This window comes from Ciconia boyciana, chromosome 4 (assembly GCF_034638445.1).
Source record: "Ciconia boyciana chromosome 4, ASM3463844v1, whole genome shotgun sequence".
NCBI classification, from domain to species: Eukaryota; Metazoa; Chordata; class Aves; order Ciconiiformes; family Ciconiidae; genus Ciconia; species Ciconia boyciana.
Window position 1 is genome coordinate 73,002,960 of NC_132937.1, and position 12,198 is coordinate 73,015,157.

Consider the following 12,198-nt stretch of genomic DNA (forward strand, 5'->3'; position numbering starts at 1 on the left):
TGTGGGATTTTATATTACTAAGTCGTGGTGACTATGAATTCAGACCTACTATGAATCTAATAAAACTCAACATTTACTGAAAATGAAATATGAGTCTCAATGCAGGGATGATGCCCATCTTCTTTGCAGTGTCCTATTACGCTAATGGGTAGACAAAGGTGTAGATGAGTTTTTAAAGTACAGTAACAGACTGCCTATTACAACTCTCTAGTCTTGCCTTTTTACTGGCAAACTGGTGTTTATCGTTTTAGTAAAGGAATGACATGATTTTATTAAAGGAATAACAGTTAATTATTTAATTTATTTTCAAAGTGTCTTCCTTAATTTAATGCTTTATAAGCATCTGTTGTCAGGTGAAGAGTTACAGAACTAACTTTCATAATTTGGGTATATCTCTTTGGCTCCAGACACTTTGAGAGATGGGTTGTGTGACCATTTTTAACTAAAATTTAGCAACCAGGTAGTAGCTGTTTGACTTTTCAGGACTGTAATACAGTTAGTTTTCATACAGACTCCAAATCTAAGCAATGTATAAGAGAAAATATTTAAATAAAACCTTACATTAAAATGTCTTAGTATCCATCCCTGCTATTAAACATGTGTCTAGTAACTTTGAGCTTTTTATGATTAGATGCCAAACCGAGACTGAATGGCTCTGCGTTTTTTTTAAATATATTTAAGATTTTGATAGTACTTACATTTTGTGAATTTTCTAAGAAAGTTAGTTCCTGTAACAGCTGGGAGGAAGTGGTGTTTGATGTTCCTCATTTCTCTCTGCAAGGTGAAATGACATAAAATAAGTTACTAAAATTTGTGTGAAGGGGCTTAGGACCCAGTTTTGAGGCACTTTGTCTTCAACTGCATTGTTGTTTCTCCTGCCTTACAGAAGTCCTTTTTGTCCTCATTATGTCTTTTACTAATAACATGCAAGACAGAAATTTTGAACAGTCATCTCTGCTGCTTTGACAACTTACTACAGGGCATTTTGTGTAGTCAGAAACAGGTGTTTTATGGAAAAATTATCAGATAGATCAGTCTCTCATTGTACCATGAAAGGTAAGTATATGGGGTGAATAAAGATTAAATGGGTAGATTTAATGCTACTATGTCCTGATTATTACTTCTACTTTATCTCAAACATTTGTGTCACTTTTTACATGTCATTTATTAACAGTAGTGTCTTTTACTTTGCATTGACATGAATGAGACCTGTGTAAAAGTGAATGTGTTTTGCTTTGGGGTCGACATTTCTTAAGCCACCCTAGTGCATCTATTAGTAATGGTGTGACTACACCCAAAGTAGTTTCTCTTTAACCTGTTAGTCAAGTCTTCTCAAAAAAGACCAAAGTCCTCTTGAGTATAACAGATCAAAGAAATGAGTAGTACCTGGTCATTTTCAGAAGATGTTTTCATGAAAGCGATGTGATATTAGAGTTTATTCTTTTGGTTTTTTATTACTTGATGGCTGACGTTACCATTAATCATGATCTAAATTCTCTAAAATAACATGACAGACTTCATTTCAAATAAGTTGGCTAAAGATCACATTATTCATACTTTGCTTGACTTGTCTAGTCACCTACTACTCTTTGACTTTTGATCATGAATAAATTGTTAAAAACTTAAGAGTAATGTGTAATGACTAGTGAATAGTAAGAATTTCTGACTTAAAAATCTGACTAGCATAAAACCCATCACTGAAACAGTCTCTTGGGGAGTGATATTGAAGATCGAGTTATACTTACTATGTACAAGCAATTTTACTACAGAGGTATTCAGGCAGAGCTTATTTTGGTTGCCAAGTGGTTGCAGGAAGGGAGGGGAAAAAATGTCTCACTCATTTGTCTAGTTATGGAACCAAGACTAGGGATTAAAAAAAAAAAACCAACAACAAAAACCAACAAACCAAAACAACCCTTTCAGTTACCAACTCACATAGTTTAAAACTGGGATCATGAGCTTTTTTTTTTTAAACTTTCCAGTATTGTTGTGGGGATAGTAATACTCTTGTATTAATTAAACATTTTTAGATGTCTGTCTTAAAGGGGCTTTTACTGGTTTACTTAAAGGATGGCTTTTACAGCCACAAAATAAGGTGAGGGGTTTTTTTTGTTTTTTTTCCTAGTTCTTCAAAACAGTGCTTAAAACAAATAGACTTAGACTTGGGGAAAATTTCGGAGAGTAAAATGTGATAGCACTCTAGAGCTTTAGGTACTGTTCCAGTTGTCTTTCTCTTTTCACCTTCCCTTTTGCTTAGTTGTGTGACTTTGCCTACAAAAGATATTCACAAAGCCAAAGTGTTCTTGATGCCAGGAGGGAGTACCTCTGATACGAACCTCCAATAATTCAAGACACTGGGAAGAAATCTATAACTTGCCTGCAGCTTATAAAGTTATACCTTCTAAACAAAGCTCCTGATTCATTAGGGAACATTGAAATGTCTCAGCACCCTCACCCCCTCTCCTTCTCCTCCCCCCAAAAAACCCCAAAGTATTAAAATATGTAAAAATGAAATCGGTATTGACATTTGCTTGCTCTAGGAAGGCATGGTGATTTTCTAATCCCTTCATGAAAGGTAAGTATATTCTGATAATATAACTTTTATGTAGGCCTTATAATATCCTAGTTTTTTTCTTCAGTGAAATTAACTTAAACCTGTGTTTTGAAATAGCGATTATGAAGGAACTGAGTTTGGGTTGTAATTGGCTAAAAGCTCAAACAGTGGAGAATGTTATGTTGGTTATAAGAGTCAGGCTGTTAACCCACACTTAGTTGTGGCAGGCAGGCAAGTCACTAAAAGAAACATTGGGGTAGAGGCTTATCGGAATGACTATGTGCAGTCTGTGCTGTGTAATTGGAATAGTTAGGTGGTTAAACCCATTTTTCTAGTGGTAAAGGCAGCTAGTATTTTAGATGTGATAGTAAATTAAGGCTCTTTATTCTAAATGTCATGTTTTAAGATAACATGAATTTTGAGAGCCTATATTATTCCTACATGTTTCCAATACACAGAGTAAAAGATATCATGGCTGAGTTAGTCTTTAGAGGTTCACCCTATGCTTAAGTAGATTCAGTAGACTATTCTGTATTTGGAAGAGGAGGGAAGTAGTCTTTGGTCTAGCTTTAACTGGATTTAAAAAATGTATATGATGACTTCTAGGCTTGATGACTATTGCGTGTTTTAATTGGGATAAACTGTAAATATTAAAGGGACTTCATGAAATGTTCATTTAGCAGATTTTCCAGTGGATTTCCTTAAGGGATCATCTGCACTATGTTAGACCTGAGCACATGAAAGTAAAGTTACGCTACTTGGTCATGCATAATTATTTCTCTTTTCTGAACTGCAGCTGAAGTATGTATCTAATTGTCAGCAGTTTACTCTGGTTTGGCATTCATATGGCCCACAAGCATGGCTATGAGAGACTAAAGAGGGATAACTATTTCTAAGCATGCAGTGGAATGCCCTATTTTGATAGGTCTGGTACAGAGAAAATAATACTTGCTTGTTGGCTAGATGAAAAATAACTTCTTGGAAGAAGAACTGTTCTTGGTGAGGATCCATCCTGTGTTCTGCACCCTCTGTTTAAGTATTTCCCTTTTGCAGGGCTGAAGAACAGCTTACATTTACTTTGCTTAGAATCATAGAACCATAGAATGGTTTGGGTTTGAAGGGACCTTCAAAGATCATCTAGTCCAACCCCCCTCCCATGGGCAGGGACATCTTTCACTAGATCTGGTTACTTAAAGCCCCTGACCCTGAACACTTTCAGGGATGGGGCATCCACAACTTCTCTGGGCAACCTGTTCCTGTGTCTCACCACCCTCGTCATAAAAACTTTATTCCTTATAGCCAATCTCAAGCTACCCTCTTCCATTTTAAAACCATTGCCCAGTGTCCTGTCACTACAGGCCCTGGTAACAAGTGTCTCTCCATCTTTCTCATAAGCCCCTTTGAAAGGCCACAATAAGGTCTCCCCAGAGACATCTCTTCTCCAGGCTAAACAACCCCAACTCTCTCAGCCCTTCTTCATAGGAGAGGTGTTCAATCCCTCTGATAATTTTTGTGGCTCTCCTCTGGACCTGCTCTAACAGGTACATGTCTTTCTTGTACTGAGGGACATAAAGCTGTACTTTGTGAACGTACACAGTACTCCGGGTGGGGTGTCATGAGAGCGGAGTAGAGCGGGAGAATCGCCTCCCTTGATCTGCTGGCCACACTTTTTGTGCAGCCCGTGATACAATTGGCTTTCTGGGCTGCAAGTGCACATTGCTGGCTTATGTCCAGTTTTTTGCTCACCAGTATCCCCAAGTCCTTCTCCACAGGGCTGCTCTCAAGCCATTCATCCCCCAGCCTGTATTGATACTGGGGATTGCCCCGACCCAGGTGCAGGACTTCGCACTTGGCCTTGTTGAACTTCTTGAGCTTCACATTGGCCCACTCCTAAAACCTATCAAGGTCCTTCTGGATGACATCCCTTCCCTCAAGTGTATCAACTACACCGGTCATCTTGGTGTCGTCCACAAACTTGCTGAGAGTGCACTCAATTCCACTGTGTCAGAGATGAAGATACCAAATAGTACTGGTCCCAATACGGACCCTTGAGGGATACCACTCATTACTGGTTTCCACTTGGATGTTAAGCCATTGACTGTAACTCTTTGGACGTGGCCATCCAGCCAATTCCTTATCCATCTAACAGTTCATCTGTCAAATCCATCACTCTCCAATTTAGTTGGAACGTGCTTCTGTGAACATGTTTAGAGAGATCTATTAGGTTACATGGTAAAGCTCATCTGCACACCCACAAAGGAGCGCAAAGAGATAATGGGAGATGGGATGATTGTGCCCTGCCTAACTACTTCCAGGCCTATCACAGGAGCCATCAGTTTGTCAAAGGCCCATCTCCACAAGCCCAGAGGAACACAGGGGCACATTGTCAGGCAGGGAACCCAAATTAAGGACTCAGAGGAGGGCACAGCCCATAAGGTATGTACCCTAACCAGGGCTGTCCCTGGAGAGCCATCAGCCCCATTGTCCAGACATGACACCCATGACCATGAGTCAATGCTGGAGCACCTTTTGGACTGGGGGCTGGACGTGTTACTGCAAGGGGTATGGGACATGGAGGGTGCAGGGGAAGAGCATTTGGGCATTGCAAAGGATTTACGGGATATTTTGGGGAGGAGCCAAAGGCAGGGGAAGGGAGGGGCTTAGGTGATTGGGGAGGAGCAAACATAGGAAAATGGAGGGGCAAGGGGATTTAGATGGCCAGGAATGTGTAAATAGTTGGCTGGTCAGTACCTGTGTCTGGCCATGCCCTGTGTCTGATCAGTGCAGTGTGTCTTACCTTCTTCTTAAATTCCTAACTCCTTCCTGGGTGAGGGGTGCTCTGTTCTGTCTGCAGGTGTGTCCGTGGGGGCCTGAGTGCCAGCAACTGCAGTCAGACCACGCGTCGGAGGGCCCAGGCTGCCAGCAACTGGAGAGACTGGCATGAATGGATATAAGTGCCAGGAACAGGAGTGGGGCCTTAAGTCACTGGGGTCTGTGCGTCCATGGTGCCAGGAGCTGGAGCAAGTGAGGGTCTGGGCACTGCAGCTGGAGTAGGTCTGCAGGACAGAGGGACCATGTGCCTAAGTGCCAGTGGCTGGAGAGACTGGAGTGTGCAAAACCAAGTGCCAGACAGTGGTGTAGGACCAGGGGTCAGAAGCTCATGTGTCTATAGTGCCAGCAATTACAGTGAGTGAGTGCTAGTGAAGAGCAAGCCAGGCTAGCCTGCATGTAGGTGAAGTGGCCAGACGTGTGCCTCTCTAAGGGGAAGACCTGAGGAGAAGCTGGCCGTTGGGGTGACTAAGTGAGTCCAGCTGGCTGCCAGGGACACCGTAGGATCTGGGGATCTCTAAGGGTGAGACTGCTGGTGAATGTGTGGCTCTAAGGGAAAGACCATAGGGGACTGGCTACTGGGAGACCAGTGGAGTCTCGGCCATCTGTGTGTATGTGTGTCTCTGAGGTTGTGAGACTATGGTGGGGGATGGAGAGGGGAACTACTGGGGGAGCAGGAGAGTCCCGGCGTGCTCTGTGTGTGCATGCGCGCTTGTGTGTGTGCGTACCAGCAACCAGGCCCCAGACAGTCTGTAACAGCAACTAGAGTGGGGCAGTGCCCTCTAAGGCATGTATGTCCAGGTGACAGCAGCTTTGGAGACTGGGATCCAGGAGACAGCTACTGGGCAGACTGGGGATCTGGGCAGAGTCTAGCTGCTGCGGGGATCCACCTTGCACGTATGTGTATGTATTCTTAGTAGTGGACCTCCATTCTGCTCAGCCAGAGAGGGGAGCAGGGTGAGGCTATTGGTGCTGTTTGTGTTCGTGTTCATGTGCATGCTGTCTGTGTCTGTCTTGATTGATCTGTTGTCAGTGGCTATACATCTTGTATACATGTGTCCTGTGTGTGTGTGCCTACTGGGAATATGTGCTCAGCCCCACTACAAGTTGTATCTGAGGGCTTGGAGCTGATGCAGCATCACCTCTTTTGGGCTGCCAGATGGAGCCTGCTTTTTCCCTTAAGTCTCATTTGGTGTTCTGCCTTTCACCTCCACAGTGTTCACCAGTGGAGAAATCGATCATCACTCTTGAACCTTTTCAGAGGAAAAGAACAATTACTATAAGTAGACTGGAAGGCAAGTGGCTTTCCTTGCAAGAGTATTGTAAGAGTATGGCAGTAATTTCTGTAAGTGATATCAGATGATTTAAATCCTTCTTTGGAACCAATTGCATATCAGTTTTTGGTGGTGTTTTAGCAATGTAACAGGCAAATACTCAGAAAAGTGAAGAAAGTAGTGTACTATTCTTGCAGGCCATCTCTATTTTTTCGGAGATGTTGAAAAATTAATACCTTAATTTCCACTGGAACTGGGGAAACCTGACCTGTCAGTTAGTTTGTATGTGATGTGATCTCTGCAAATTGCTCAGCACACCCATGAAATGGGCACAGAATTGAAATGCAATATTCCACTCAACAGAAGGTAAACTTAAAATAACAACAAAACCCCCTGAACAAATGCATCAGGAAACATGCTGCTGTCTATTCTGGGGGTAGTGCTGGTTTCACAATAATGCTAGGTACTGATTTAAATTAACTGCATGCTGTGTTTGTGCTTAGTAGATCTTTGTTTTAAGAAGACAGAGACAACAAATGTGTAAAAGTTGTTTTTCATTTGTTTTTCTCGGGGCGGGGAAGTCCTCCTTTTTCTGTTTTGAGTTATTAAGATATATACCTGCTTTAGTGAAGTTAGGGCACCGGTGCCATCTGGTGGTGGTAATACCACCGTTTTGCCAGAAATGGGAAAAACGACTTGTGAGGAGTTCCACTGAGATGCTGGTGTGATACTAAAAAGAGTACATGGATACATTTAGTGCCTTAACATATACTTATGCAGCTGAAATAAGTCATAAAAGGCTGCACGTGGGCTGTTAATCATAACTTGGCTTGCTAAAGCAAATTTAAATCTTTACTGATACTACTTTCTGCTCAACAAAAAGGTTTGTTTCTAGTAGTTTCTTTTATTAAATAGTGCTTTGCAAACACACCATAAAGAATTTTGTTGAAGTTTACAATATTTTAAAACTCAATTTGGAAGAAAAATTTTCTTCTGTAATTGCACTTTGCTAAACCCAATACAACCTTCTCACTGCTGGTATGTTTGAAGTTACTGCTTTCTTTTTTTAAGTGGCTGATACATTAAGTTTGAAAGTAAAAATTCAACAACATAAACCTGACAACAGTTTAAATAAACAACTTTGATATCTGAAGCCAAAGCAACCGCAAATACTGTTTTCTTTATCCTTCCATCTTAAGTTGTTTATCTGAGATAATATCCTCATCATTTTCTAGAGTACTGTATAGGCTGTATTGACCTCATTAGCAATCAAAGTAGGACTATGACTACTTCTCCAGTTCTCCTGAAATAAATTTCTGGCTCATAAATATCTTGCCCTGTGATGGAAAGATTTGCAGAAGTGCAAGGTACTTTATATTGAGCTGGTGGGGTTTTTTAATTAATTTCATTTAGCCATAATTCTTTTGATCTGTTGCAGGTCAGCATGATAGTATTTTAATAAGTTACTGCTAAATAAATTTCCTTATGGAACAGAGGTCTGTCTGTTCAGCCATTAACAACATAACTTTCTGTTGCAATTGATTATGATAACAAGCTGGTTTTATGTTTTAATCCAGCTAGTTGAAGAGGCAGAAGTTCTGTGCTTGTATTTCTTCGGAATCTCTGGCATCATGACCATGCAACTCTGCCTTCAGCTACATTGTGCTGAAAGTGTGAATTAGACTTCCCTTTTAAACCAGGCATTAGTTCTCTAGTTACATGGTTATGTTCACAATGTCAGGAGCCTTTTTTGGATCGTATCTTGATGGAATGAGGTGTTTGCAGGCCAGTTCAGCTGATGTAGATTGTGGAATTACATGGAAACAGCTGTTAAAATTGAAAATTTTTAATAGTATTTATGAATTTAATATTTAAATTAATATTTAAGTAGTTAATTTATCAATATTTATTGGATGTCTTTGAGAATAATTAAACTGGCTGCCATAGCAAGGACTGTCTTTTTTTATACAGTTCAATTCAGCTCATTGTAGATCTAGGTTTCTGGGTCTCATCTGCTGGGTTTCATGTGCATGCAGCTACTAACAAAGGTGTGCGAGGCTTATGCCTGGCTTATGCCATTTCACATCATCAGATGTGAAAATTTTCTTTCCCACACTAAGTTTTGGGTCTGAGCAAAGTTCCATTGTTGTAATGTTTTGTTCTTAGAGCTGTGACTTTCACTTTAATGACACTGTCCTTGTGAATTGAGGTATACCTCCTGTTTCTATTACTGTTGTCATTCAGCTTTCAGTGCTGTATGACCTTAGTACCTTTCGGTAATTATTCAGCAAAATTACTAGTATCAGCTTTTTTTCTCAGGCTCTCCACTGTGAGCACTATACTTCTGCTTTTTAGTGTAGTAACATTATTACACCATGTTTCAGCAAAAGAAAAATATATGTGCTTATCCTTTTAAAACAGAGCAAGGTTTTAATGGTTTGTAATTCCTTCGGGCATTCCCTTCAGTTCTGGATTTGTACCTGGTAAGAGTAACTTCCTGTTTTGCTTTACAAAGCTAGGTGGTACAAATGAGAATTACAGTTAGACAGTCTGTCAAGTTATGAAGAGCAGTCATAGCAGTTGAACAAAAGTAGTTGAGCAGTTAAAGAAAATCTGTTTAGGAATATTAGTACTCAATTCTGACTTGTTAGTGTGCAGGATCAGTAGAGTGATCCACTTGCCTGGTCTCCAACAACTCTCTAGGTATAAAAATGAACTGAATTTCCCTGTCTGTGGCTTTTATAGTGTATCACTATCTTCCTGTAACCAGAACACGAAGAATATGGTGGTGATTTAGGACCAACTTGGTTGTTGGCTTTTTCCTCACAAGTTGAGTGCCACTTTCTTCTTCCAGCTGAACCAAAGTGTTACCTTGTCCTCTTCCAGTAACAGTGAAGGAAGATGCATGACAATTCCTTTTGAAAGACTGTTACGCAGAAGTTTATGTTGTGATGTGCTCTTGGAATGGTGAGAAGCCTCTGACTTGGTTTCTTCAGAAGCAGTGTCATTGACTACTCTGTTCTCCACATTTTGCTGCAGGAATAGATCTTTTTTTGTGGCAAATGCCTTCTGGAGTTTCTTCTCCTGTCCATATGAGGGGCTTTCCATCTTCGGTGAGGACTTTTTTTGTGGGTTCCAACAAAAGAGCGTCTCATGCAACGCTGCATTGCTTTCAGTTAATAGTAATTTTTTTCTCTGAATGCAGTCAAAGAAGTTCATAGTGGAATTGCTAAGAGATTTTCATTTGCATTGTACTGAAGTTCTTGCCTAGTGCTATAATTAATATCTTGTTGTATCATTGTATTTATAATTCCCTTAGCAATATAACAGTAAAATCAGTAACTACAGGCTATGCCTTTCATTTTTTGGAGCAGGAAGATGGAAGTAGTAGTACGCTTTACCTATCTCTAACATCTGAGTATTTCCTGTGTGAATCAACTTAAGAAAAATGCCGCCTTTTGTCAAGCTAATCTATTCATGTGAGATTATCCTCTGGCTAAAGGTGATTCAACAGTTGTTTTTATTTTTTTAAATATAATTTTATTTTGGAAAATATCTAGAGATTCTGGAAATAGGAATTATTTCCTTGAAAGTATTTTTTGAAACTTAAGATACAAAGAGCAGATTACTTGCAAATATAGCTTGAAAAATGAGAATAATACTCATCTGGCTGTGGATCTTCAATCCAAAATCTTTTCTTTTCTTACAGACCGATCACTGTCTAGTCTGTAGGTTGTGGTTCAAGGTTTCTGCTTATTTATTTGGTTATTTTCCCTGTCATTTGTGAAGATAATGAATTTCTTTTCATTTTGCCATCACATGGTGACAGGACTACTTGGATTTTTGAGTAATTTTCCTTGCCTATGTGTGTCCTTTCATAGGAGACTGTATTACATCTTTTTTCTTTTTCTTTTTTTTTCTGAGGATCTAATTCTGACAGTCTTTTCCCCCTTTCTTTTTCTTACTCAGAAGTGCCCCCACCGTGCTGTTATCTTCAATTAATATAGATACTTAGGTACTTTTAGGTGAATTTAGTGAGCTAAGTATTTCTTTGTGGCAGCTGGATTTTGAGGAATTTTGGATGTTAACTTTCAGACTATTTTTCTGTCTTTTCAGGTCTCTGGATGGCAGACTCTGAAAAGAAATGCTGTTTTAAGAGGTATGCCTCAAGTAGGCCAAAATATTCCTGACTAGTGTATATATAAATGATAAGGCCATACTTCTAAGGACTCCTCTGCTGATCCTCTCTGTAAGCCTGCATGAATAATACTTTTCAGTGCTGAAATCTCTCTGAAAGGTGAAAGCTTGTACAGAGACATTCAGGCTTGTCTTATTGGTGATAGTTTTAGTAGAGAGATCCGTAATACACAGATTACGTTTTTGCTTGATCATCTTAATAGAACACTGCTTTAGTGGATGAAGTATAGCAATGAACAAAACCAGTTGACTGACACGTGTATAGCACCTGCCAACCTCTCCTGACTCTGTGTGTGGGGTTTTGTTTGTGTGCTTGTTTTTTAATTGGCAATGTAGTCCGGATGCCTTTGTAATTGTCTACACTCACTTCCTCCTCATGTGATGTAAGATTTACCAGACAGTGAGAGGCTGACACCATGCCAACAGTGTGGTATAAAGTAATGTCAGTTGGAACAAAGATGAAGAAATACTAATCTTTGTGCAAGTGATCATTTTTACTATTAGCTGGATGTTTGGAACATTTTGTGTGTTTGTTTGGGGTTTCATGTTCCAGCACTTAAGGAGACTGCCTCTTCTCTTTCCATTGTTGGTATGTTGTTTCTGAATAATTCATTGCTTTAGAACTGTTAGGAAAGCAATCTCTTAAAAATTGAATTGGATAGCTCTTCTATTATGTCTCCTATCCATTTCAGGATTCATAAGTGGCAGATTTTAGGAAAGTAGGCTTTGTTTATCTTTCTAAGAGAAAGACTGGTCTAACCCAGTCTTTTCAGGGCTCTCGTTTTAATTTTTTTTTTAAACAGGACCTCTTAATTATTTTTTAGCCATGATTCAGGTCTCTGAAACTTTAGAAGATTTCCTGTTTCTCTAAAGCAGTACAGTACTGGTTTGTTTTGTTCCAACTCAAAAATAATTCCCAGTGTAAAGTACTAACAACTTGGGTTAAAAGTGGCTCTTCAGCTATTGACTGAGATTCTGGTGTTGCTGGTTTTTATGGTGTGTTTATAAAGGTTCGAAAGAAAATGATGCTAAGAATAAGGGAATATATTCTTGCTATTTTCAACACACTTGTGGACAGAAATCAAGAAGATGGTGCTGTACTATTCTTGGAGGTGCACACTTGTAGGATGAGGGGCACTGCACACAAGCTGCAACACAGGACATTCCTATGAGACAGTAGGAGCAGTTTTTGCCAGTGAGGGTGGTCAGACCCTGGAACAGGTTGCCTAGAGAGGCTGTGGAATCTCCATTCTTGAAGGTTTTCTGAATGCAGCAGGAATAGGCCCACAGCAACTCGATTTAAGTGGGCCTACTTTGAGTGCAAGGTTAGATTATAGCAGTTTG

General features: G+C 40.0%; 1 protein-coding gene across 5 annotated transcripts in view; it reads left to right on the forward strand.

Moving 5' to 3' along the window:
• PCGF3 (polycomb group ring finger 3) overlaps nt 1-12,198 on the forward strand; it is a 58,072-nt gene that overhangs the window by 19,826 nt on the left and 26,048 nt on the right. For 3 of the 5 annotated variants that reach the window (XM_072860047.1, XM_072860050.1, XM_072860049.1), the window contains one exon: nt 10,774-10,816. The exons of the other annotated variants lie outside the window; for them this stretch is intronic. The gene's annotated coding sequence lies outside the window, so the exon portion shown is untranslated. The remainder of the gene's footprint in view (nt 1-10,773; nt 10,817-12,198) is intronic. 5 annotated transcript variants of the gene reach the window in all.